Raw genomic sequence first — 23236 nt, forward strand, 5'->3', positions numbered from 1 at the left:
AGAGGTCGTCTTCTTTTGCTGTTCGGAAAATACATACTGTGTAGAAACCACTCTTAAGAAGCAAACATGTGAAAAAACAAAATCTTGGTGTTACTGCAGTGAATCATTATTTAAAAGTCTTCATTTTTGGATGGTGCCTAATGCAGTGTTCTTATAAGAATGTAAAGCCTGTTTGTGTTGTAGTCTGATGTGGCCTGTTAGCTGAAGGGCAAGATGAATCAACCAGAATTTTTAGTGGAGAAGGATGCAGGAATGATGATTTGAGAAATCTGTTGCTAAGTAGAGATAATATTCTACTGAACAGAGCTGTTCTTAGCACTGTTTTCCAGGTTAGTCTTGGTCTTAGACGTTGAATAAAATGTAAGCTTTTTTCCATTTGCTTTTGTTTCTCAGTTACTGAAGGAAAGGGCATGTGAAATTGATTTCTCTTTGTATGTCCCTCCACACCAGTTCTTTAGAAATTACAGGACATCAGGGAGCATGGTAAATGAGCTACATGATTAAATTTTTAAATCTTACAACAGCTTTATCTAGGATGAAAATCCCAAAATTTAAAATTATTTCTTTATTATAGGTTTTCTTTAAAATATTGCTTGATTTACATTTGTAAGATTAATAATAAATATACTTTTGGGTTGACATTTCATAAAACAAAATTATAATCTTAAGGAATGCATTACCCACAACAGTGTACTTATTGTGGCAGTGTTACTTTTATTAAACCATTTATCATTTTAATGTTGTGTGTTTTGACTCTTAAGGTTTTCTTTTTCTTCAGAGAAACTGCAACAAAACAAATTCAACATTCATTTTTCTTTCCTACAGCATTATCTGCATACCAGAGGTACTACAGTTTACAATCTGACTACTGGAAGGTCTGTATATGCTGCTTTTCCTTTTTTTTTTTTTTAATTTTTATTTTTTAATGTATTGCTGTAAATGATTCCGTTTCTAAAACAAATTAATTTCAGTATAGTTTGGAGTATCTACCTGCAATTACTTTTTGGTGTACTAATTAAATCTTAACAGAAATGTTCACCTATACATACAATTTATTATAAATCTAAGGGGAGATAAATCTTCATGCCACTTATTGAAATGGCAGATCAAATAACTTGACATGTTTTAGATTTTTAAAAAATTATTATTATCCTTTTTCTTATGAAAGCATAAACACTTGGATATATGTATGGAGAATCATAACCACTTGAAAGCTGCTGTTCAGGTATTGGACTTGTACTGGGAAAAAATGTTCTCAGGTTGCTCTTCATTTCCATAGATGCCAAATTGTTTGAAGTCCCTTTCAGTATTTTAGATAACATTCTTAAATAAGGAAAAAATCCTGCTAGTGTAGGTTATGTAGAGGTATAAGGACTTTAAATTAATCAAATTAAGAAATTACTTATAGCAATATTGTCAGTAATAGTTAGCTTAATTATATTGTTGCATGAAATAATTTGAAGCTGGTGATCTAGACAGAAGTGCAGGAAAGCATGCAACATAGTAGATACTTGTGTGGTTTTTAAGCAGCTGTTTTCCTTAAACGTGTGCATAAGTGCATATTTCAAATAGTGAGGGCTCAGTCTGGAAAGACATCAATACCATGTATATACTGGCATTAGAGAAAAAAACATTTCTCTGTTCTTTGCATTTTATGGGGACCATAAGTATGTTCTGAAAAATCCTGTGACAACTTCTCCCATTTGGGGGTGTGGAAAGGGAGAAAGGCAGGGTAAATAAAGGGTAGAGGAGTGAACTGAAATAAGTGTCTTTGGGCATGTGGAAGGAGGGGTCAAATTGAAGAGTCCTGGGACAATTGTTCGTATCATCTTGTAAAGGCCCTGCTCCAGTAGAAGTTGTACAAGTGTCACTTTTACACCAAGCCTTTTTGAAGTATTTTTTTTAGAAATAACCCCTGTAGTTTAAAAATTACAACAATATGAATAAAAGCATTCATCTATTCTTACTTCTTACATGCTCTCAGAGATCTAGTTTAAAGATTGCTGTAAATGAGTGTTGAATTCAACCAATTAATTAAACATCTGTTGTAATAGTTCCTGTTGTTTGTACTCTTCCCATGTTAAGCATTTTAGAATAGTTTGTGATTTGAATTATTTTTTCTGGCTTTTGTTCTACTGGCTCATTATTAGAAGTGATAGATGATTAGTAAATTATTTACCCTGCATTTTCAGAGAGTTCAGAGTGAAGTGTAAATGATTATATGTATTTCCATAGGCACAGAGTGTTTCAGTGTGGCTCAGAATATTATCTTCAATTAAAATAAATGCAAACTCTGATTGTTTTGCCGTTCCATTTCAAGTACACGGATGGCAGTAAAACATGTGATCTGTGCTTGACTTGTTGAAAGCAATTTGTTTGTATGCAGTGTCGTGATATTTTAACATACCTTTCTTGTGTATATTTCAAGAGTTTTACCATGCAGAGGTAATTTCAGACAATTCCAGTTACAAGCATGAGAGCATTATTTGGAGCTAACAGAAGAGCATTTTGACTTCTACAAAGAAATAACCCACAAAACTCCAATAATACTCTTCAGATTGACCTCACCTAGAAAGGATACTATGCTACTTGATCTCATTGTGATCTTTCTTATAAATGTGTCCAAAGTGGGATGTTTTCCCTAACAATTTTGGAGATTTTCTTAATTTTTATATGCATGAAAAAGATCCTGAAACAGAGTCCAAAAACATCTTTCAGTTAAAACTTTTTTTGCTGATACCGATAAAAATTACAGATTAATCATATTTCATTTTATTACTGGATGATGAAGCTAGTCTGCAGTTGGCAGTGGGAAGCTTCCTGGACTGAGTTTAGAGACAGGTATTCCCACTCCTCGCCCCAAATGAGAGGGTTTCTTGTGTTTTGTTATCTCTAATGCCTTGCATCTGTAAGAAACCATTTAGTCAAGAAAAGTTAAGTTTGTGTTGTATTTTGGTCACCCTTATATGCTGCTTTGTTATACTTTGTGATTATCTTTTTTTCTGAGATACAGATGACTGAAAATAAAGAAGCAGTAACATTTCCTTGTTTTACTTTCATAGTTTTTTTAGGACTTTTTTTTCTAGCTCTTACAGGGTTAGATGTCATCAATTAAGTTGGAATTTGCAATGGTAAAGAAAAGAAGAGAGAGAAGGGTGTGAAGAAAGGGTGGTATTTATGAGCTGTGAGGAGAGCTGTGTGAGAGAACTGAGAAATTGATAGAGAGTGCTGAATCACATGAAGGTTATTATATAAGGCAGGTTTGAAACCAGACAGGAACAGTCTTATAAACTTAGGCAGCATATCTGAAATTACTTACTGTGGTGCAGTGCAAATTTATGTGGTTGAAATGAGTGCCCTGTATGTTCTTTGTTTTATAAATAGAAGACTTCTCGAAGGCTTGTGAGACATTTTAGCTTGCTTTGGGTATAGTTTGGCCTCCATACTTAGTATTTTTAGTCTTTGCTACTTTGGGTTTTTACTGTTGCATGGTGTTGGTAATTGAGAATTATTTTCTTGCATTGTTCATTATATTATTTTACAATTAATCTTTTTCTGTTCATGAGGAAAAGTTTTTTACTCTTTTTTTTTTTTTTTTTAAAATAGATTTTTCTGATAGTCTGAATTTTAACCAGGTTGTTTTCTGTCAAAATTTGGTGCATGGGTGGTTTTGTTGGTAATACAGTAAGCATTTTGTTGATCCTATGGAACAAAAAGAGAATGAAAAAATGCTTTAGAAAATATATTCTGAATATATGCTATAGTGAGAGAAGTGAAGGTGAAAGATTAGGAAGATGCTGTATTTTGCCATTTACCAGATCAATACTCCCTCTGTTCTGATGAGATATTACTTCCTTTCACAGAAGTAATACCTTTACAGATAGTTTTAAAAGAGCTGGGTTGCATTATGCCGCATATTCCTAAATAGACCACTTTTTGCACTAATGTGTTTGGGCACCCACAGATCGACGTAAAATGTTGCAAATTTACTAAGGTTTTGCAATTTTTCTTCTATACAGGTACTGTGGTACCTTAACTCTGCATTTAAAAAAATTTTTGACTTGAAATCTTACGAAGTAAATACCTCAACTTTGATAAAAGCTAAGATAACTTTAATAGAGTTCTTGCATTCAAGTAGTTCTTTCAGTGTTTCTTCTTATGTGCCTATGCTAAAATAAATTCCCTTCTGTGCAGTGTACTTCATTCTGATTCCTTTTTAAAACTCCCCTGTGTCAACATGTTGGGGGAGGTGAGGAGGACTGTGGGGGATGAACGGATAGGAAGGGCAGTTCAGGAGAGGGAGGCAACAACTAGAACTGCAGTTTGTAGATTTTGATGCTACTGAGAAAATAAAGATATCAAGTGTAAGTGTCTGCCATGGTTATCAGTTTTGACATATTCTGAGGAGGCAGGATTAGAAGCTCAGCAAGGAGTAAATTATTCCTGACTTTATCCAAACACGATGGCAGATATCTGGCACCTGGAAAACGTTATTTTAATCATCTCATGTGGTTGTATTATAATTCAGTTGATCATACTGAACTCTTTTATATAACGTCTGGGTTCAGGTAGGGCTGTCCAAACAGAAATTTCAGTACAGGAGTGAATTGAGTGTGTGTTAACTGTAAAACATCTGGGTCTGTTGCATTGATTGACATGGTTGCCAAGGGTAGAGGAGACCTAGAAACCTTCCTCCACAGATGTGGGACTGCAAGAAGTTTCAGTGCTCAGTAGAGGATTTCCTGGGAGGGTTTTACAGAAGAGCCTGGTTGTCCGGTACTTTGATTAGATCTCCTCTGCTTTGGCATGATACTGCTACTGCAGCCCTTACGTGGTTTGATACTCTTGATTAAAGTATATTTGTGTCCTTTTGCAGGTAGGTGAGTGTTCACATACTGTCAGAGACTATGTGCCTGTAGTTGCTGCAACACAAGATTTGAATAAATAAACTTTTTGGGTTTGATCATATGCTGGTTCTCTGCAGTGTTTCTATGAGCCATGTATTATTGACATCTCTGTGGTTGGGGAATGAATATGCAATTTTCTGGACAGGATTTTAGTCAAATCCAGGGGATTGTGGACAAGCTATAAAGGAGCATGAGGACAGAACTGCCACTGTTCTTTACTTTGAGTGTGTTAATTCATCAAAGAGAATTATCCTGTCTGGATTCAAGGGTGTTTTTTTTTTATAAAAAGGTGTGTTTCATCAGAGTAATAGAGAGTACACAGATACTTAAACATTTCTGTCTACATGTGAATAAGTTGGAGAATTGCCAGGGCCAAGTATTTAGAAATGCACCTAAGTGAACCTTAAAATGATGGAAGTTACTGTGAAAACGAGTTACTCCTGTATCAAGGAAGACTATTTACTGTGAACTAGGATGCTAGGATTTAGATTGAGGATGCCTTAAAAGAAAACTCAATTTATTCAGTTATACTCAACTGTAGTATCTCTTTATAGAGAAGTGCTTAGAGTGGATCAGTCAGAAAATCTGAATGTTCCTTGAAATGTTTGAGAAACACTTAATTAGTGAGTTATATCGCCCAACATGAATTCAGAGATAGATTTGTTAGCTGTTGACTCTGACTGAAAGGTTGCCTAGAAGAAAAGTAAATCTGTCAGGCACTCTTTGTCATTGTTATGAAAATGGTCCTAATCACCTTTTTTTTTTTTTTTAATTAAAAAGTGTTCGTTTATGTAATCAGGGTGAAAACTTCAAAGACATTTAGTAAACTTCAAGGAGGATTTTCAAAGACCAACTTCTGTGTTTCAGTGGATTTTAAGAATATTTGGGTGCAAGTATGGTACAAACTGAATTTGCAGTTGCAAGGCTATACTGTAAAAGACTGAACAGTCTGGTTTAAAATAAATTAAATAGAAGGGGGGGAGGTAAATCCCCTAGTTGTTCTGGAGCAAGGTAAGGTGTCAGTCTAGTTCTGGAGAGCAGCTATTTGGTACTCCCAGCCTGTGTTTGCTGGACATTAGAACTACTGTCCAAGTTGAAACATTTACCTCAAACCTTCTTCATATTTCTCTTAAAATAAATGATTCTTAGAAATTTAATTTTGGCTATATGCTTGCAAATAACAGAATTTCCTCTCACTTTTCTCAAGATAGTCTTTATAAAACTGAGGAGAATCCAAAAGTATGCAGAAATACTGAAAAAAACCAAACCCACTAAAATTCTCTTCAGAAAGCCCAGGGAAATGGTGTGTATGTGTGTGCTAGCCTTGGAAGAAGACTGTGATCTCAGTTTATACTGAGTTGTTGGTTTGTTATAGCAAGTGATTTTATAATGTTCCTTGTTAGGTAGACCTAAAGTGTAATTTAGTACCAGGTAATTTTTTACAATGCTGTTTTATAATTAAATCTATGTAGAAATGTTACTAAGAGTGTTCTCAATCTTCTGGCTAAAACACTTTCAATTATAGTAGTAAGGTTGATTTTTTTTCCAAAGAATTAAAGTAACAAAAGACCATGAGTTTTTGTTTTCAAATGTGACCTGTTGCTTGGTTTAACACTTTTATGGATCTTCTTTTCTTCTCTCTACCTTTTCAATTTTGATAGGCCCAGTGTCTTTTTTGGTATGTTTTCTTAATGTAAAAAATTAGGAAAAATTAAAAAACATTAGTGCTTTAATTTAGTATGTTTTGCTGTCTCTCTTTCTCTAGACTGTAAGTCTATTTTCCCCTTTTAAAATAGTTGGACAAAAAGCAATTATTAGACATACTGATAACAGCAAATAAGAGAACATTTTGCACCTTGGAGAATCTGTTATAAGACAGCAATTTTCCACTTCATTGACTCACAACTGTTTTATTTTCTGCAGTAACCTCAACATACCAAGTAGTGGTTTTAGACTTAATTCATCAAATCTTCCATTATTTCTTTAATTAGATATAAATGCTTGCTTTAATTGAAACAGTACAGTAGTACAGTATCAGTAGAAATTGCTGGAGCAGACATCTTCCTGAAATGGAAGTTGGAGAAGACAGTAGGATGATTTGTGAATGATGCTTTTTATTTAAACCCTTAGTGTATTTGAACTTTTTTTTTTAGAAGAGAATGGATATCCCGTGTCAGGAGACAGATTTCCTCATAAGAGTCTTCAGAGAACAAAATTTTAAAATGACACAAAAAGCCTTTAGTATAAATTATTGCCACATAGCAACACAGGATATGTACAGGAAAAGCAGAAAGACAGTTCCTTTGATCAGAGGAGACTTAATCAGAGAAGCATTTAGAAGAACACTTGATCAGGAAAGCAAGTTTCAAAAATCCTCAGTGTAGGTGAAATTTGCTGAGATTAAGGGCATTGCAAAAGGAATTGGGGAATTTGGTAGGTGACCTAAAGGTGGGTAACGTGAAAACCTGCAATTTTGAATATATTTGTAACGTAAAATCAAAATGATAGAATAGGAATGGAATAAACAAATTTCAGAGAAAATGGAGAATCAGAATGTGAAAAATAAAACCAGAAATTGAGTGAAGATTCAGCAGCCCTGGAAGGCATTGAGAAGAGAGATATTATTAGTACCTTCTATATGCTCTTCTGTCTGCAATTATAATGTTCATGAGTGCAACACATGGGATTCTATACCTCCTCTCACTTTTGACTAAAAGAACAGTTTTTAGTTTGCAGTCCTTTCACTAGAAGAATTTTGATGAAGACGTTCTGGTCATGTTCTGAGAAGGTACGAAATATAACTGTTTCAAGACCAGTTGTAGATGAAGAGGGAGAGTGAAGCATGATATTATGTTTTATGGAACAGCAGATACAAAATAGAGATAGGCTTGAAAGAAATGTCCTAATTTTTAAATACTGAAGACAGTAGGTCATCATAATGGAGATAAAAAGCATTTTTATGGGATGTAATGGGATAAGCATTTTCAGGAGACTCTGTTGTGGAAAGCAATCTGTAAATACAGTCTTGATTCTGATACAGCATGATAATATAGGATGGCAAGCTATTATGTCCAGAAAAAGAAAATAAGAAAAGGGAAGGGAGAAGGCTGAGGATAGAAAAAATTGTAAGAACAAGTAAGGCTGAACAAGTAATATAAGGAAGAGGAAAGTATGGCTAGAGGAGGAATCACAGGGAGTGGGGGAAGGAAGACTAGCCCTGCAGAGAATTAGAAGGTGAAGAAAATGAGGGAAGAGAAGTAAAAAACATATTTTAAGTCTAGGAGCATCTGAGGAGAAGGAAGGAAGGTATATATAGAGTAATATAGGAGTGGATTGTGAGATATCTGAAATGAGACTTTTGCCAGCTTTCTCCCCAACAACCACCTCTGTGCAGTAAGTTAACCAGGCATGGAGATATTTAAAAAAAACCCCAAAAAACAAAACCAAAAAAACAACAACAACAAAAAAAACCACCCCAAAACCAAAACACAAAACCCAGTAACTGCTCAGGTGATGAGTACCGTATATCCCTTTCCGTTAAAGCAGCAGGATGTCTTCTGTGTTGAGGGAGGCAGAAGAAGGTAGTATGAAGCACTGAGGCTCACTTGGGGAGCTGGAAGATAAGTAGATAATAAAAAATGTAGTATTTTTGAGTGAAGGAAATTACAGTAATGGGGCTTCAATAGATTAAAATGAGCTATTTGTCCTGAACTTACTGGAGAGTCCATGGCAATGGGGAGGAGTGAGTTAAGATGACAAAAACTCTTCTCTTACTAATTAAACAGTGAAAATTTTTAATGTTTGTAGCTGTTGCTGCAGCTGGTGATAACTTAACAATTTTCTGTCACAGAAGAAAGGGTTTTCCAGGAAATCAGGAAAAAAGGATCTAGCAATTGCATAAAGTCTTTTGCTGAATTGCTGATGAAAAATACCTGAGGACATATTTTTCCTAATATTTAATCTTCTGGGGTGCAGTGCATGAGAACAAATAATTCTGTTGGTGAAAAATTTCACTTTGACCCTAAGATACACTGGCAAAACAAAAAGAGGGAGGAAAAAAAAAAGCAGATGCAACATTATCAAAGGGCATTTTAAAGAAAAGTCAGTAAAAAACTACAACAAAGCCCATAGCTAGCAATATCTGTTTCTCCAAAGGTTTTTAGAGGTTATTATGCATTTAGATCATTGAACTTGTCCCTTCAGTATGTCACGATGGATAGAAATTGCATGTGAGAATATATTTGAAAAGCTAGAAAAGTTGTTAAAAGAACAAGGCCTAAGAGAAATTTGGAGTATGAAGAATATTAAATTGAAGGGCTAAATTTCTGAGCTGTGCACCGTATAATCTCTTGGTAGCTTTGGTAACACTGTAAATGAGGTTATTTCAGCATCCCATAGGTATGATCAGTTAGCGTGATTCCTCAGTGATGTTAAAAAAGATGGGATTCTTAAATGTAGACTATGTTTATGAAGACTAACTGGAATTCTGCCTCTTAAGGGTAAAATAATTATGTGTACACTTTCAAAATATTTCAGAGAATTATTAATAAAGAAAAACTCTGGAATGCTGGAAAGGTAATGATGATTGTGTTACTAATGACACTTGGTCATCTATAAAATGTACAAAAAAGAACAAATTAATAGCTGTGTTAAGGTTTCAGAAAAAGATCTTTTAATATTGGATGATAAAAATGTTATTTCTTGTAAATCAGTAAAGCAGACTGAAAGAAGTATTTTTTTATCCTGAAGTATGTTAAATGAACACCACCTAAAAGATTAGGAGAAAATGTGTTCTATTTCATGCTGTTAATTTAAGCACAACTGATCCCTCGTTTAGAAAAGAAGATATATTTATCCAGATATTTCTTAAAGGGTAATAAATCAGGACAGTTATAGTTTTGGGTTTCGTGCATTCTGGGGAATGTGTGTCTGTCTAAAATTCTGTCCCTCTGTGGGCTAAAACAGAATTCTTAGGCAGTCCTATGACAGAGAAAGAAGTAGATACTGTTTTTTACTACTGTTAATACAGACAAATAATGCAGCATGTTCAATTTTGTGTACAGTTAAAATTGTACAAAGTTCTTATAATTAACTCGTATTAGATGACATCTAATGAAATTATGATGGGAGGGCGTATTCCCTGTTCTTGAAAGGAAAGACTAGGTATAAAAACTTATAAATAATGAGGCTGACCAATTTAACTAATAAATTTTGACATGTTGCCTTTGACTTCCAGATAAATTTGATAAATTGCCTCTTTTTAATGTCTTTTTTTCTTATTAAGTGTCATCTAACAAAACAAAGAAATCCTTCTCTGCACATATAAACCATGTTCCTGTTTGGGTCATAACAAGTATTAGTCCTTTTTAGGGAGCATGGCTGTCACTATTGACAGAAATATTTTGCATTTGCACTAAAATAGAAAAAAGTTTTTGTTTCAATTGTCTTCAGTTCTGAATTTTTTCAATGTATATTTGTTCATTAAGCCACTCATCCCTTTTAATTGATGTATTTATAAGAACTCAGAACTCTGGCAGATCTATAATATACTCCAAATGTTAATGGTAAAAGAGGAAAGAATGTGCTTTGGGGATAAATTTTGCTTGGGTTGCGAGAAGGCAAGACAGAATCTCAGAGGAAGCACTCCCTCTTCACCATAGACAATGGTATCTGTTTCCAAACAATATTCATATCTTCTGATGGTGATGCTTCGCCATGGAAATTTGGCAGGAATGCTCTTCTTGGCCCCTTGTATGTATGATCTCTGTCTAGAAGTCCAAATACTTTGGGTGGAAATAACATAAGTACTATCAGGATTGATGGGTAAGTCTCTTAAAAGCTTTTTATGCATTTGAATTCTCCTACTGCAGAAGTTTCCTTTGTGCAGAATAAAAAACTGTCATACTTCATCTACTAAGAATAATAGTATGCTTCCTTTCTTCAGTCCCTGTGATGAGAATGTAGGATGCTAAAATGAGACACGCTGAAGGATGGCATTGGAGAGACTCATTGATTGAGATTATTCAGAGAGGCATATTTAGTTGAGTAGAACGGTTCTTACTCAAATGGAGGACACATCTTCAGTAGGCAAGAATATTATTTAAATGTTAATAATACTGAATGACCAAATGTTTCTTTTTCTGAATATAAATTACTGTGTTGACAATGCATGTGCTGCTTGCTTTTTCAAAAGTATTCTGTTGTTTGCAGAAATGGTACCACAGTAATAGTACAGTTGCTTCCCACTCCATATGAGCATTCTTTTGTTGCATGGAAAAGGTTAAAACAGAACATACCACACTGTTTTTCTTATTCGTAATTTGTAGATTCCTGTTTGATCATAAGCTATAAGTAGGTACGGTATCTGATTAATGAGTGACATTTCTTCAGAAATGAATCTTTTACATTTTAAGGTTCTTTCCTTAAAATATTAAACATTTGCTTAATTTTAGAAATAAAGAATTGTTTTATTTTGCAAATTTCAAGCTTTTGAATTTGCTTTCTCCAGACCTGACATTTCGGTATTTTTGAAAATACTCTTTCAAACATGTACCTAATTATTCTGCTGCATTGTTTCCTCCTTTTCCCCAGGATACAGATGCAGTCTTTTCTTTGGGGGGTGTGGGTGGGGTGGGAAGTGTGGCTAAAGTATGTGTGAGTGTAGTACAAATAGATGGAGAAAGCAGCAGGCGGGAGGATGAGGAGACATAGAGCTTGGGATCACTTCCATAAAGAGCCTATGAGTAGTTTGTGTGAGGCCAGTAAGCTCATGCTTTGAAGAAAATGTAAATAATTTACAGTGTTTTTAGAGTAGTTTTAACATGATTGTGCTCTGCTCTGTGAAGCATCCTTAGAAGACTGAGTATTTAGAGAAATAGAAATCAGTTCTGTGTCTCTTGCTACACATAAAGGTGTAGCAAGAAGTAATCTGGGGTGTCTGCTTTTGGTGCTGAAACCAGAGTGCTCTCCTTCAAGGGTGCTGAAAAATACTGGAGATTGAAATGCTAAAGCATACTAACAACAAGCAAACAAAATCTTTGAATTTAGATAATTTCAAGCATAAGTATTTTCAAATGTATGCTGAGAAGGTCCGCAGCTACCTAGAAAACCTGTAGCTGATCATCTATTCCTATGCAGCTTGCAAGTTTGTAGTAAGTAGATAGGGATTTACTGGCATTCAGAAGAACCTGGGAAAATACTAGCTTGTCATCCTCAGCCACTTTCTGGGCTGCTATATTCAACTTACTTGGCACTAATTCCTAAGACAGCATGCAGTTTCATTTTTTTTGGTACCAGTTATCCTTCCCAACTTCTGAGGGACAACTTAGAACTCGTAACTTCTGTTCCTCACGCTGTGTCATTTTTCTCATCTTATTTGCCAGAGGAATGGGGCTGATGAGAGATCCAACATCTCAGATATGGGAGAAATAACAGTCAGTTAGGCATCCTTCACACCGTTTTCTTCTTTCCCAGCCTAGTCTTTGTTCTGTAAGGCCAGAAGTTCCTTAGTTAAATTTTATCTAGTATTACCAGTAAAAATAAATGTAGCTATTTTTCCTGATTTCCTCATTCAGTGTTTTTTTTTTTTTCTGGATTAGGTTTTTACTTGGTATTTTTCTTATTGCAGGCATTGTTCTATCCTCTTCTCTCTGAATTCTCAGGGTCATCAGACAAGCAGCAGTAAAACTGTATTATGAGACATAACTACACTGATGCTGTCTGACATGTTTTCTAAAAGTATTTCATGTATTGTTTTTTTCTCCTTCCAAAGAGTATTGGGATCCATTTCAGGCGTTTACCTGTTGGACTCTGATTCTTGGAATCAGACACAGATCCATTCCCAGCTACATTAATGATGTAATCAGAATTTTGTGAACTTTTTCTGAAAATATGTAAATTGAAAAATCTGATTCTAATCCTGGTAAACACTGTAGAAGAGGAGATGAATCAAACAGGATTCAGTAAAGGCAGGGGAGAAACTGGTTATCATTCTGAATAACAATTTTCTTTATAGCTAAGAGATGAAAACATATAGTGGTGACAGAGAAGGGGGAATCCCTTTAAAAAGACTAGTACTGATGGTGATATTTTCTGTGTTTTCTGTTCTGTAGTCAGCTGCTGCAGGAAATTAATGCTTACTGCATCTTCCAGAAGTTTTTGTATCACTGATGATATAGAAAGTTGTATCAGTTTTTCAGAATGTTGCAGACTCACAATGTTACAATGGTTTCAAGAAGCAGCTGGACAAATTTAGGGTAGAAAAAACCCATTAAGAATAATCAGATATGAAGACATTTTGTCTGGCTTTAGAAACCTCTGAACAACAAATCACTGGAGGTTGGGAGGGCATTGTTGGGACGGAAAGGCTTAAAATAATGATAGAAAAGTGAAGTTACTCTTAGCGGTAACTTCAGCAGCAACATTTTAAAAGTTAAATGTTACTAGCTGAACTGTATGATAGCTTGCCCCCTACCTCCTAGATCACCTACTCAGAGTCATGTTTCCATTTAGTAACATAGTCTACCTTTTGGAGGGGAAGGATGATTTTCTGATTAAATACAATCATTGGATGTTGTCTAGAGCAGAATTAGAATTACTCTGTGGAGTTATACAAGAATTTCAGTACACTTTATCCCTTTCTCTCTCTCTCTCTCTCTGAAATCCATAAAAATATAATAACATAAAGGAAATCATCCATCTAGTTCATAATGGAGCATTATAACCCTTTCTCAATACTGTTTCTGATCTCAAAATCTAGGCAAACAGAGCCCTCTATCTGTCTGAAACTTGTAAATAAGTTCCGAAGAAAAGCTTGTCTTGAAGGTATTTCCGCTTCCCTCAGACAGTATGTCTTTCAGAGGAATGTCAACCTTTTTATGTCCGAAACTTTATTCCCTGTTAATTGATGTCAGACTAATTCCTTGGGAGTCTCTCCTTGATTACAGTGGCTGTAACACTGGCTTCTATAGAAAGAGAGCATGTAGGTACTCCTTGCTGGTGATTTTTTTCTGATGGGCTTTGAGTAAGGAGAAAACTGAAGCAAACAGATGGTGAATGTCACTACTGAGTTCAAGGCAAATCCAGATGAGTGATGCCACAGGAAGGCAACTAGTCTTGAACCCAAGAATGAATATTAAGTGCTTCCTTGGAAAAATAATACAAAATAAAAATGCCTCTAAAGGAACACAACTGATATTTTGCAATTTTTTAAAAATGCAGTTGTTCAATGGTTTTGCTAATTCTGGTATTTTATGTAGACTTGTAACTCCAAATTAATGTGGCATCGTTCCATGTTCTCTGTTAACTAACCTCTCTAAACACTGATTTTTATCTTTTCATGGAATTCTAGTTTTAGTTATATATTTATATATTCAATTATATATTCTTAGTCTTACAGCCTGTACATACAAACTGGGAGATGCTGTGTATATCTTGATGTATTTTGGTGATTCAGGTTCAGGGAGTAGGTGCTGACCGGTAGGATTTTGCTTTCATGTTTGGCTGGAACACAGTGTTCACTGAGGTATTGGAGCACTGTCTTGAAGTACTGCTCCATTCAGTGGGTGACTCATAGCTTTCTGGTTGTGAAAAGAAAGTGGTCGACAGTTTTGTGATTGTTGGGAAGAATTTGATCTGTCAGGTCAACAAAGGATTATGCTGTCATAAGTGCAACAAAGTTCCCTGTCTCTATGTTGTGTGAGATGAACAGTAATTCATGGTCTGGGTTATCAAACCTATCTAAATCCAAACGTTACCTTCTCATTTTGGTAGACTTTGCTTTTAGAAGCAGAGGATAAAGGGTGAGTGGCCATCTGTAATAAAACCTAAGACAAGGATCTCATAAAGCTGCATTACTCAAAATTCTTGGTATAGAAACTTCAACCCATGTAAATACAACTAAATAAAGGCTTTTCTATTTTATTCATTCATGCCATGCATATTGCATAGACAGCAGAGTTCTTTAAGGGGTTTGGGGAATGCTGAAACAAGTTGTTAACCTGAGGATTCCCTTTGTTTTACTGAAGGGGATGTGAATTTTAGGCCTGAAAAGTATTTATTGGAGACCAGTCACACCGTTAAGGCACTAAACATGTTTAAAAATGATTGAGAGGCATAGCTGTCATTCTGTGAAATCTTAAGGGAAATTGAGAAGTAGAATATATCTACTAGCTGATATAGAATCAGATATTTAATTACCATGTTAAACAATTAAATACAGTGTGGACTTCCTAAAGCACATCCTAAAGTAGATGTGTTTGTGTTTAAGAAAATGATCAAATGTAATGTCAAAAGCACATTAAAAAGAGGGAAGTGTTCCACAAAACTTATGTTAAATGCTTCCACCAGGCATCAAGCACAAATTAGACCAGAAAATGAGTTCATGTTCCCTCCTTTACCCTGACATTGTTTGTGAAGATACCTTTTTTAGGCTCCCTGACTGTCATATTCCCTATCAGTCAGCGCAGGCCTTCAGTGGCTACTATGGTCTGTCTTCCCAAGGAGTAAATTATTCTTTTTCTTTATGTTGGGAGTTCTTCCTAGCAGACCAGTACTTAAGTACACTTAATTAATTCACATAATCTTCTTTCCCATGTTAGTATTCATTCTCCTGTACATCTGAGACACAGGCGGCTACTTTGGTTAAGCCAAGTACTATAAAGTCTATATTGATAATTTCAAGGTACGATATTTATGCCTGCCCGTTTTGAGATCTGCTAGTTGACCACAAGGCTATGATCACAGGCTTTTGAAACTGCCCACATCATTGTCTTCATGCTGTAGAACTATCTTTCTCTTTCTGTAGGTGTAATTTACTTCATTTTTTATATCTGCAATTAAATAATGATCCTGTTTATGGATATTCCATTGGAATGGATAACTGGACCTTAAGACAATGTGTAAGAAAGCTGTAAAGTCTTTTTTGAAAATGCTACTTTAATTAAGAAGGTAGAGAGATTCAGATTACCCTGGAGAGGAATTGCATATTCGGTAAAGATGGGAAATCTCATACAGGATATAAGTTTAAGCAGTCCTTAATGTTCGCTGAAGTGGTAGAAAATTGCTGTTAATTGGGGGGGTGGGGTGTGAAATGTCTTTGATCTAGGAAAATCTAAGTTGATGTATATTAGACTGTTATATGGAAGATCTGTAAATGTGGGGCTGGTATTAAATATTTTTAATTATTTTAATGATTGAAAACGAATATTGATATTCTAAAATAGAAGATAAATTTTGTATGTTGAATGATAGAAATATAGATATACAAAATAATATTATGGAGAATTAAGATAGCAGGTGGAATTTCATATGTTGAGATTTATTTTTTTTTAAATGGAATATTTTCAACTATTTGTATCCATCATCTCATGTATATACAGCTGATGGTGTTAAGAAAACTGAACTGGCTGTCAGAAAAAGTAGAGAGTATGGAGGAAAAGTGAGAAGCCCAAACAATATATAGTTTAATAAAGAACAATATAGAAGCCTGTACTGGAAAGCATGGTCTTATATAAAAGATAAGTATAGTTCGGCTTGACATTTTGCTGGAGTCTAGTCATCCTCCTCTCAAATGCAGAACAGCAGAATGAAATTTCAGATAAATGATAAAAGCATATCCAAGAACTGTCTATTGCAGTGACAGACAGGAAAGAGAGTGAATCAACACATAACCATGTATCTGGGTTAGAAAGGGATTCTACTGACTTTTAGTAAAAGAGTAAGGGGCTATTGACTCACAGTGAGGAGCAGAAGTTATAATGTAAAATTAATTTGTGAAACTCGATTTAACAAGGCATCTTTAAATAAGAGCTCCCTAGAGTCTTTCAAAAGGATGTCAGATTAACAGAGGAGAAAATCCCCATCCTATGGCATTGGTTAATTGGTCCTCTTCTTCTGTCCTCTCTTGCTCCTCCTTCTGGCAAATCAGCTACTGCATAAGCAATGGGGTTTAGGAATAAAGTGACCCAGAGGAAGAGATTTAAAAATTACCAAATTTAAGAGGTTTCTAACAACCTTTTCTTGTAAGAAAAGATAATAGTCATAACGGAGGAGAGACTAGTGGATTTTAAAATGTTCAGGTTCCTGATTCAGGACAGTTGTGATGTTTCCATTTGCAATTTTTCAGAGTTAATTTTTCAGAAGTTAAATCATTGACAGAAGTAATTAAGTAACATCAGGTACAGCAGCAGTGATATAATGGTAAGAAGAAGAGGGATTAGTGAGGAAAGGAAACTGACCTCTGGAGTAGGTGAAGAAGGAGCTAAGTAGAGCAGTGTAGAATTAGCAGAGAAGAGATGGAGAGTGAAAGAAGTGTCCTATCATTTGGCTTGTTTGTATTTTTTCTTTGTTTGTTTTGCCTTTAGAAAATGAACACTTTTAAACTCACTAGTATATATATTCACAGAGTGGGCTGAAAATTTACTGATGTACAGTTTTCTGTTAAGAAATGATGATTTGATGGAAATGAAATACTCTGTGGGAATGGTTGGTGGGCTGCCCAGCTGCTTTGCTTTGCTTTTGGCTGCTGGCCATCTTGTCTGCTCCCCCAGCTGCCTGTCATGTGGGCCTACTGCCTTGTCTGTTGCATCCTATTTTAAGTATTTGTACATTCTAACAAATAAAGCAGCAAATCACCAATTAGAACACCAATTAGTGATTACTACTAAACAAACTACAGTCTTAATTGGAAAATCATTTTCAGTAATAATTGATTGATATCTAACTAGCAACCATTAATCAATGACCTTACATTTTGATACTTTAAAAATATATTGTTTTATTATTTGATATATTTATAACAATACATAAAATATATACTCAAAATTATGCTGTCCAGTAACATTTTCCATTTTCAGATATTACTGTCTAAAGCTGATACTCAGGATTTTGTTCCAAACATTGCTTGTTCAATTTGCTGTTTACAGAACAAACTTCTTATGCTAGAGCTAATGAAGCTCAAGTAATGAAGGGTTGGTGTCTGTTGCCCCTTTGCACCTCCTGTCCTTGCTTCTCCCACTTCTTTTTGTAAGCACACATGAACTGGAATTACTCTGTTTTTCCAAGTGAAGCATCCTGAATGACATCTCTGAGCAGGGAAAAGAACTTGCTTGATTTAAATCTGTGCTAATGGACTAAGTATCTCTGCCCAAAGAGGACAGAGTATTTAAACTCTTACTTGTTTTCTGAAAGTAGTCATTGGTTTGAGGGCTCTTTTCTCTCTATCCAGTAGGTATTTTCAGTGCCATTTCTTAAGTTTTTAATCTCTGAGATGTCTTGCTTTCTGTAGAATTCATTAGAAAGTGGCTAGCAGGTTCAGGAGTTTTTCAGCTGGAAAGAACAACATATAAGTAGCAACAGCATTCTTGGGGAACTTGGTTAAAATTTCAACTTAAAATTTTTCCATTAAGCTGAGTTCCAGATCCAGCTTGGTTCTAGTTATTGCCCAGCACAATGTCACTTAAGTTTCAAGGGAACAACTATAGACAGTTTTGCCACTTTTGTGATTATTTTCCTTTGGTTTTAGTGGTTTGCTTGTGTGTTTTTGAATCACTTTGTAGTCATTCATGCCTTAATATATTTGGCTTGTCCACTCCCATTTTATGTGCAGTGCCTCAGGTAGAGCAGCTGTGTAATTAATGATACTAAGGCTTTTTTCCAACACAGTAATGATTCTCCAGCAGTGAGAAACTGACAGGGAAATAATGGGGCTACTTGTAATCTCAGTGGGATTCCTATCTTTGCTGGAAAGGATTCGAAATATGGTGAATCACGAACATAAAATTCCATACTAGTAGTTCTATTTCATAAAATGTTTTTAAGATGATAGGTATAAATGGTGATAATCACTTGCCATATAAAAGGGAATAAAACATTTCAGTAAACTGTCCAAATGTCATCTTCCAGAAAAGATGTTTCTGTAATGTGTGTATATACATGAACAGACATTAATTTCTGAAGAAACAAAGATGATTGGGGTCTGGAACACCTCCCCCATGACGACAGGCTGAGGGAGGAGTTGGGGTTGTTCAGTCTGGAGAAGAGAAGGGTCTGGGGAGACCTTATAGTGGCCTTCCAGTACTTAAAGAAAGCCTATAGGAAAGACAGGGAGAGACTCTTTCATCAGGGACTGTAGTGGTAGGACAAGGGGTAATGGTTTTAAACTGGAAGAGGGTAGATTTAGTTTACATGTAAGGAAGAAATTCTTTACTGTGAGGGTGATGAGACACTGGAGCAGTTTCCCCAGAGAAGCTGTGGCTGCCCCCTCCCTGGTAGGGTTCAAGGCCAGGTTGGACGGGGCTTTGAGCCACCTGGTCTGATGGAAGGTGTCCCTGCCCATAGCAAGGAGGTTGGGACTAGATGATATTTAAGGTCCCTTCCAACTCAAAACATCCTGTGGTTCTGTGATTCTGTACTTTGATTGAAAACATTTGTGAAGAGATCTAATAATTTTTGTTAGGTCACTGTATCTAGCTGGAAAAAGAGAAAAGCCAAATCCTTTAATAGGTATGAAATAAGAGCAGTAGTTGTCAAAAACAGAGGTTGAGAACTGCTCTTTGTTTAATTTGCTTATGGTAATCACCTCAAGGGTATGGACAAAATAAGGAAGTGCCTACAGGACAGCATTATGGGGGCATGTCTCTTACCTTTTCTGGGAAATCAGCAGAAATGGGTGCCTCTCTGAAGTGCTTGGACACACAGATGCAGCATGGGGAAAAAATGGGAGGAGTCAGAGGTCCACATGCAATTGCAGGGCTGTGATCTGACTGGGATCACTGAGATGCAGTGCAATAGTTAGGCAACTGGAGTGCCGCAATGGGTGGGCACAAGCTATTTGTGGAGGGCAGTCTGGGGAGGTGAGGAGTGGGAGAGGCCGTTTATGAAAGAACAGCTAGAATGTATGGAGCCATGCTTTTGGATGGTTGAGAAGGTAGTCGAGAGGTTATGGGTCAGTGAATGAGCAACGTGTGTGATGTTGTGGTGGTTGTCTCTTACAGACAACCTGATATCAGGAAGTAGTAGATGAGGCTGCCTTTCAACAACTGGAAGAAGCATTACGTTTGCAGTCACTGGTCCTAATAGTGGGCTTAGATATAATGATATTTGCTGGCAGAGCAACGCAATAGAGTACAAGCAATCGAGTAGGTTTTTGAAGTATATTGATTACAAGTTCCTGACACAATTGATGGAGAGGCCAACAATGGGAGATGATCTGCTAATCTCATGCTTGCAAACATGGAAGAACAGGTTGTGACTGTGAAGATTGAGACAGCATTGGCTGCAGGACTGTGAAATGGAGTACAGGATCCTGAGACAAGATAACAAGGCAAATAATAGAATCAAAACTCTGAACTTAGGGGAGGAGACCATGGTCTGTTCAGGGATCAGCTTGGAAGAATCCCTTGGACATTGTCCTGGAGAGAAGAGAGGTCCATGAGAGCTTGTTAATTTTCAAGAATAACTTTTTCTGAGCTCAAGAACAGTCCAACCTGACTTGCAGGAAGTTAGATAAAAAGGAAGGGAATCCTGCATGCATGAACAAGATGCTCCTGATAAAACTCAGGTGTAGAAAAGAAGCATACAAGAGGTAGATGACTCAGGAGGAATACAGAGACATCATCCAAGAATTCAGGAACTGCATAAGGGAAGCCAAAGCCCACATGGAGTTGAATTTAGTGAGGCATGTGAAGGGCTTCTACAAGTATATCAGCAGCAGAAGGAAGATGAAAGAATATGTGAGTCTGCTGCTGAAAGGGACAGGGAACAAAGGATATGGAAAACACCAAGGTACTTAATGCCTTCTTCACCTTGGTCTTTACTGATTAAGTCTTGCCTTCAGGATTCCAAGATCCTTGAGACCAGTGGGAAAGTCTGAACGCAGGAAGACTTGCTCTCAGTGAGGAGGATTAAGTTTGGGAACATTTAAACAGACTAGATATCTCTTAAGTGCATGGGACCTGATGGGCTGCTTTAGTAAATGCTGACGGAGCTCACCTGTGTCACTATGAGATTATTCTGAGTGATCCTAGAAAGGTCATGGTGATGGAGGAAGGTTCCTGAAGCCTGGAAGAAAGCAAATGCCACTCCTGTCTTCAAGAAGGACAAGGAGCATCTAGGGAACTACAGTCAGCCTCACCCCTATCCTTGGGAAGGTGGTAGAGCAAATTATCCTAGAAAATTTCCAAACACACTTCGGGCAGACAAGTCACAGGAAGTAATCAGCATGGATTTATGAAGGCGAGATTATACTTGATGAACCTGATAGCTGTTTCACAGAATCACAGAAGCATCTGGGTTAGAAAAGACCTTGAAGATCATCTAGTCCAACTGTTACCCTAGCACTGACAGTTCTCAACTACACCATATCCCTCAGCGCTATGTCAGCTTGACTCTTAAACACCTCCAGGGATGGGGACTCCACCACTTTCCTGGGCAGCCCATTCCAACACCTAACAACCCCTTCTGGAAAGAAATGCTTCCTGACATCTAGTCTAAACTTTCCCTGGTGCAATTTGAGGCCATTACCACTTTTCTTACTGCTTACTATTTGGTTAAAGAGGCTCATCCCCAGCTCTCTGCACCCTCTTTTCAGGTAGCTGTAGAGGGCAATGAGGTCTTCCCTCAGCCTCCTCTTCTCCAGACTAAACACCCCCAGTTCCCTCAGCTGCTCCCCATACGACCTGTGCTCCAGAGCCTTCACCAGCTTCGTTGCCCTTCTCGACACTCTGGAGTACTTCAATGTCCTTTTTGTAGTGAGGGGCCCAAAACTGAACACAGGAATCGAGGGGCGGCCTCACCAGTGCCGAGTACAGGGGTCAGATCCCTTCCCTGTCCCTGCTGGCCACGGTATTGCTGACACAAGCCAGGATGCCATTGGCCTTCTTGGCCACCTGGGCACACTGCTGGCTCCTGTTCAGCTGGCTGTCAATCAACACCCCCAGGTCCCTCTGTGACTGGCAGCTCTCCAGCCACTCCTCCCCAAGCCTGTAGCGCTGCTGGGGGTTGTTGTGGCCCAAGGGCAGCCCCCGGCATTTGGCCTTATGGAAACTCCTCCAGTTGGCCTCAGCCCATGGCTCCAGCCTGTCCAGGTCTCTCTGCAGAGCCTCCCTGCCCTCGAGCACATCAACACTCCCACCCAACTGGGTGTCATCTGCAAACTGACTGAGGGTGCACTCCATCCCCTCGTCTAGATCATCAATAAAGATATTAAACAGGAGTGGCCCCAACACTGAGCCCTGGGGGACACCACTCGCAACCGCCGCCAACTGGATTTAACTCCGTTCACCACAACTCTTTGGGCCCGGCCATCCAAACAGATTTTTATTTGCAGTGCTCTTGACTGGCTTGGTGTAGGGGGTGAGAGCCATTGATTTGTTTGTGTTTACTTTAGTAAGGATTTCCATACTTTCTCCCATAATATAGACAAACTGATGTATAGTATAGACCAGATAAGTGGTCGGTGTGGTAGATTGAAAACTGGCTAGCCTGGACTCAGAGAGTTGTGATCAGCATCACAGAGACCAGCCACTAGTGGTGTACCCCAGGGGTTGATAGTGGGACCAGTGTTCTTCAGCATCTTCAGTTAATGACCTGCATTATGGGTTAGAGTGCACCTTCGGCATGTTTGCAGAGAATACAAAATGGGGAAGAGACCACATAGTCGTGCTGCTGTTCACAGGGACCTGAACAACCTACAGAGGCCTCATGGAGTTCAGTAAAGGGAGATGCTAGTCCTCTATTTGTGGAGGAATAACAAAATTCACCAGCATAAGCTGGAGGCTGACTAGCTGGAAACAGCTTTTCAGAAAACGCCCTGAGGGTCCTAGTGAACAAGTTGACCATAAGCCATCAACGTGCTGTTGCAGCAAAGACAAGCAACAGTGTCCTGGGCTGCATAAGGCAGAGCATCACCATTAAGTTGAGGTGGGTGATCTGTCCTTTCTACTGAGCTCTGGTGAGACACATGTGAAGTACTGAGTCCAGTGCTGGGCTCCTGAGTAGAACAGAGATGGGGAGATACTGGGACGAGTCCAGTAAGGGGACATGAGGCTGATAAAAGGGCTTCAAACATCTGCCATACAAGATAAGAGGCTAAGAGGGCTGGGGTTTTTCAGCCTAGAGAAGAGAAGGCTCAGGGGTGTCTTATCAGGGTGTACAAATACCTGATGTGGGAATAAATGAAGACAGAGCCAGACTCTTTTCAGTGGTGCCCTAGCAAAAGAAGAGGCAGTGGGTACAAATTGAAAACACAAAATGCCTTTTAAACATGGGGATTTTTTTTTTTTAATTATGCAAGTGATTTAATAGTGGAGGAGGTTGCCCAGAGAGATTGT

The 23236-nt window shown here is 37.4% G+C and overlaps 1 protein-coding gene across 15 annotated transcripts in view; it reads left to right on the forward strand.

The window, feature by feature from the left end:
* Positions 1-23236, forward strand: part of KDM6A (lysine demethylase 6A) — a 125311-nt gene that overhangs the window by 12299 nt on the left and 89776 nt on the right. For all 15 annotated transcript variants that reach the window (XR_003399120.1, XR_003399124.1, XM_026855849.1 and 12 more), the window contains exon 2: positions 826-875. The gene's annotated coding sequence lies outside the window, so the exon portion shown is untranslated. The remainder of the gene's footprint in view (positions 1-825; positions 876-23236) is intronic.

This window comes from Athene cunicularia (genome assembly GCF_003259725.1).
Source record: "Athene cunicularia isolate RWA chromosome 1 unlocalized genomic scaffold, athCun1 chr1_part1, whole genome shotgun sequence".
Lineage (NCBI taxonomy): Eukaryota > Metazoa > Chordata > Aves > Strigiformes > Strigidae > Athene > Athene cunicularia.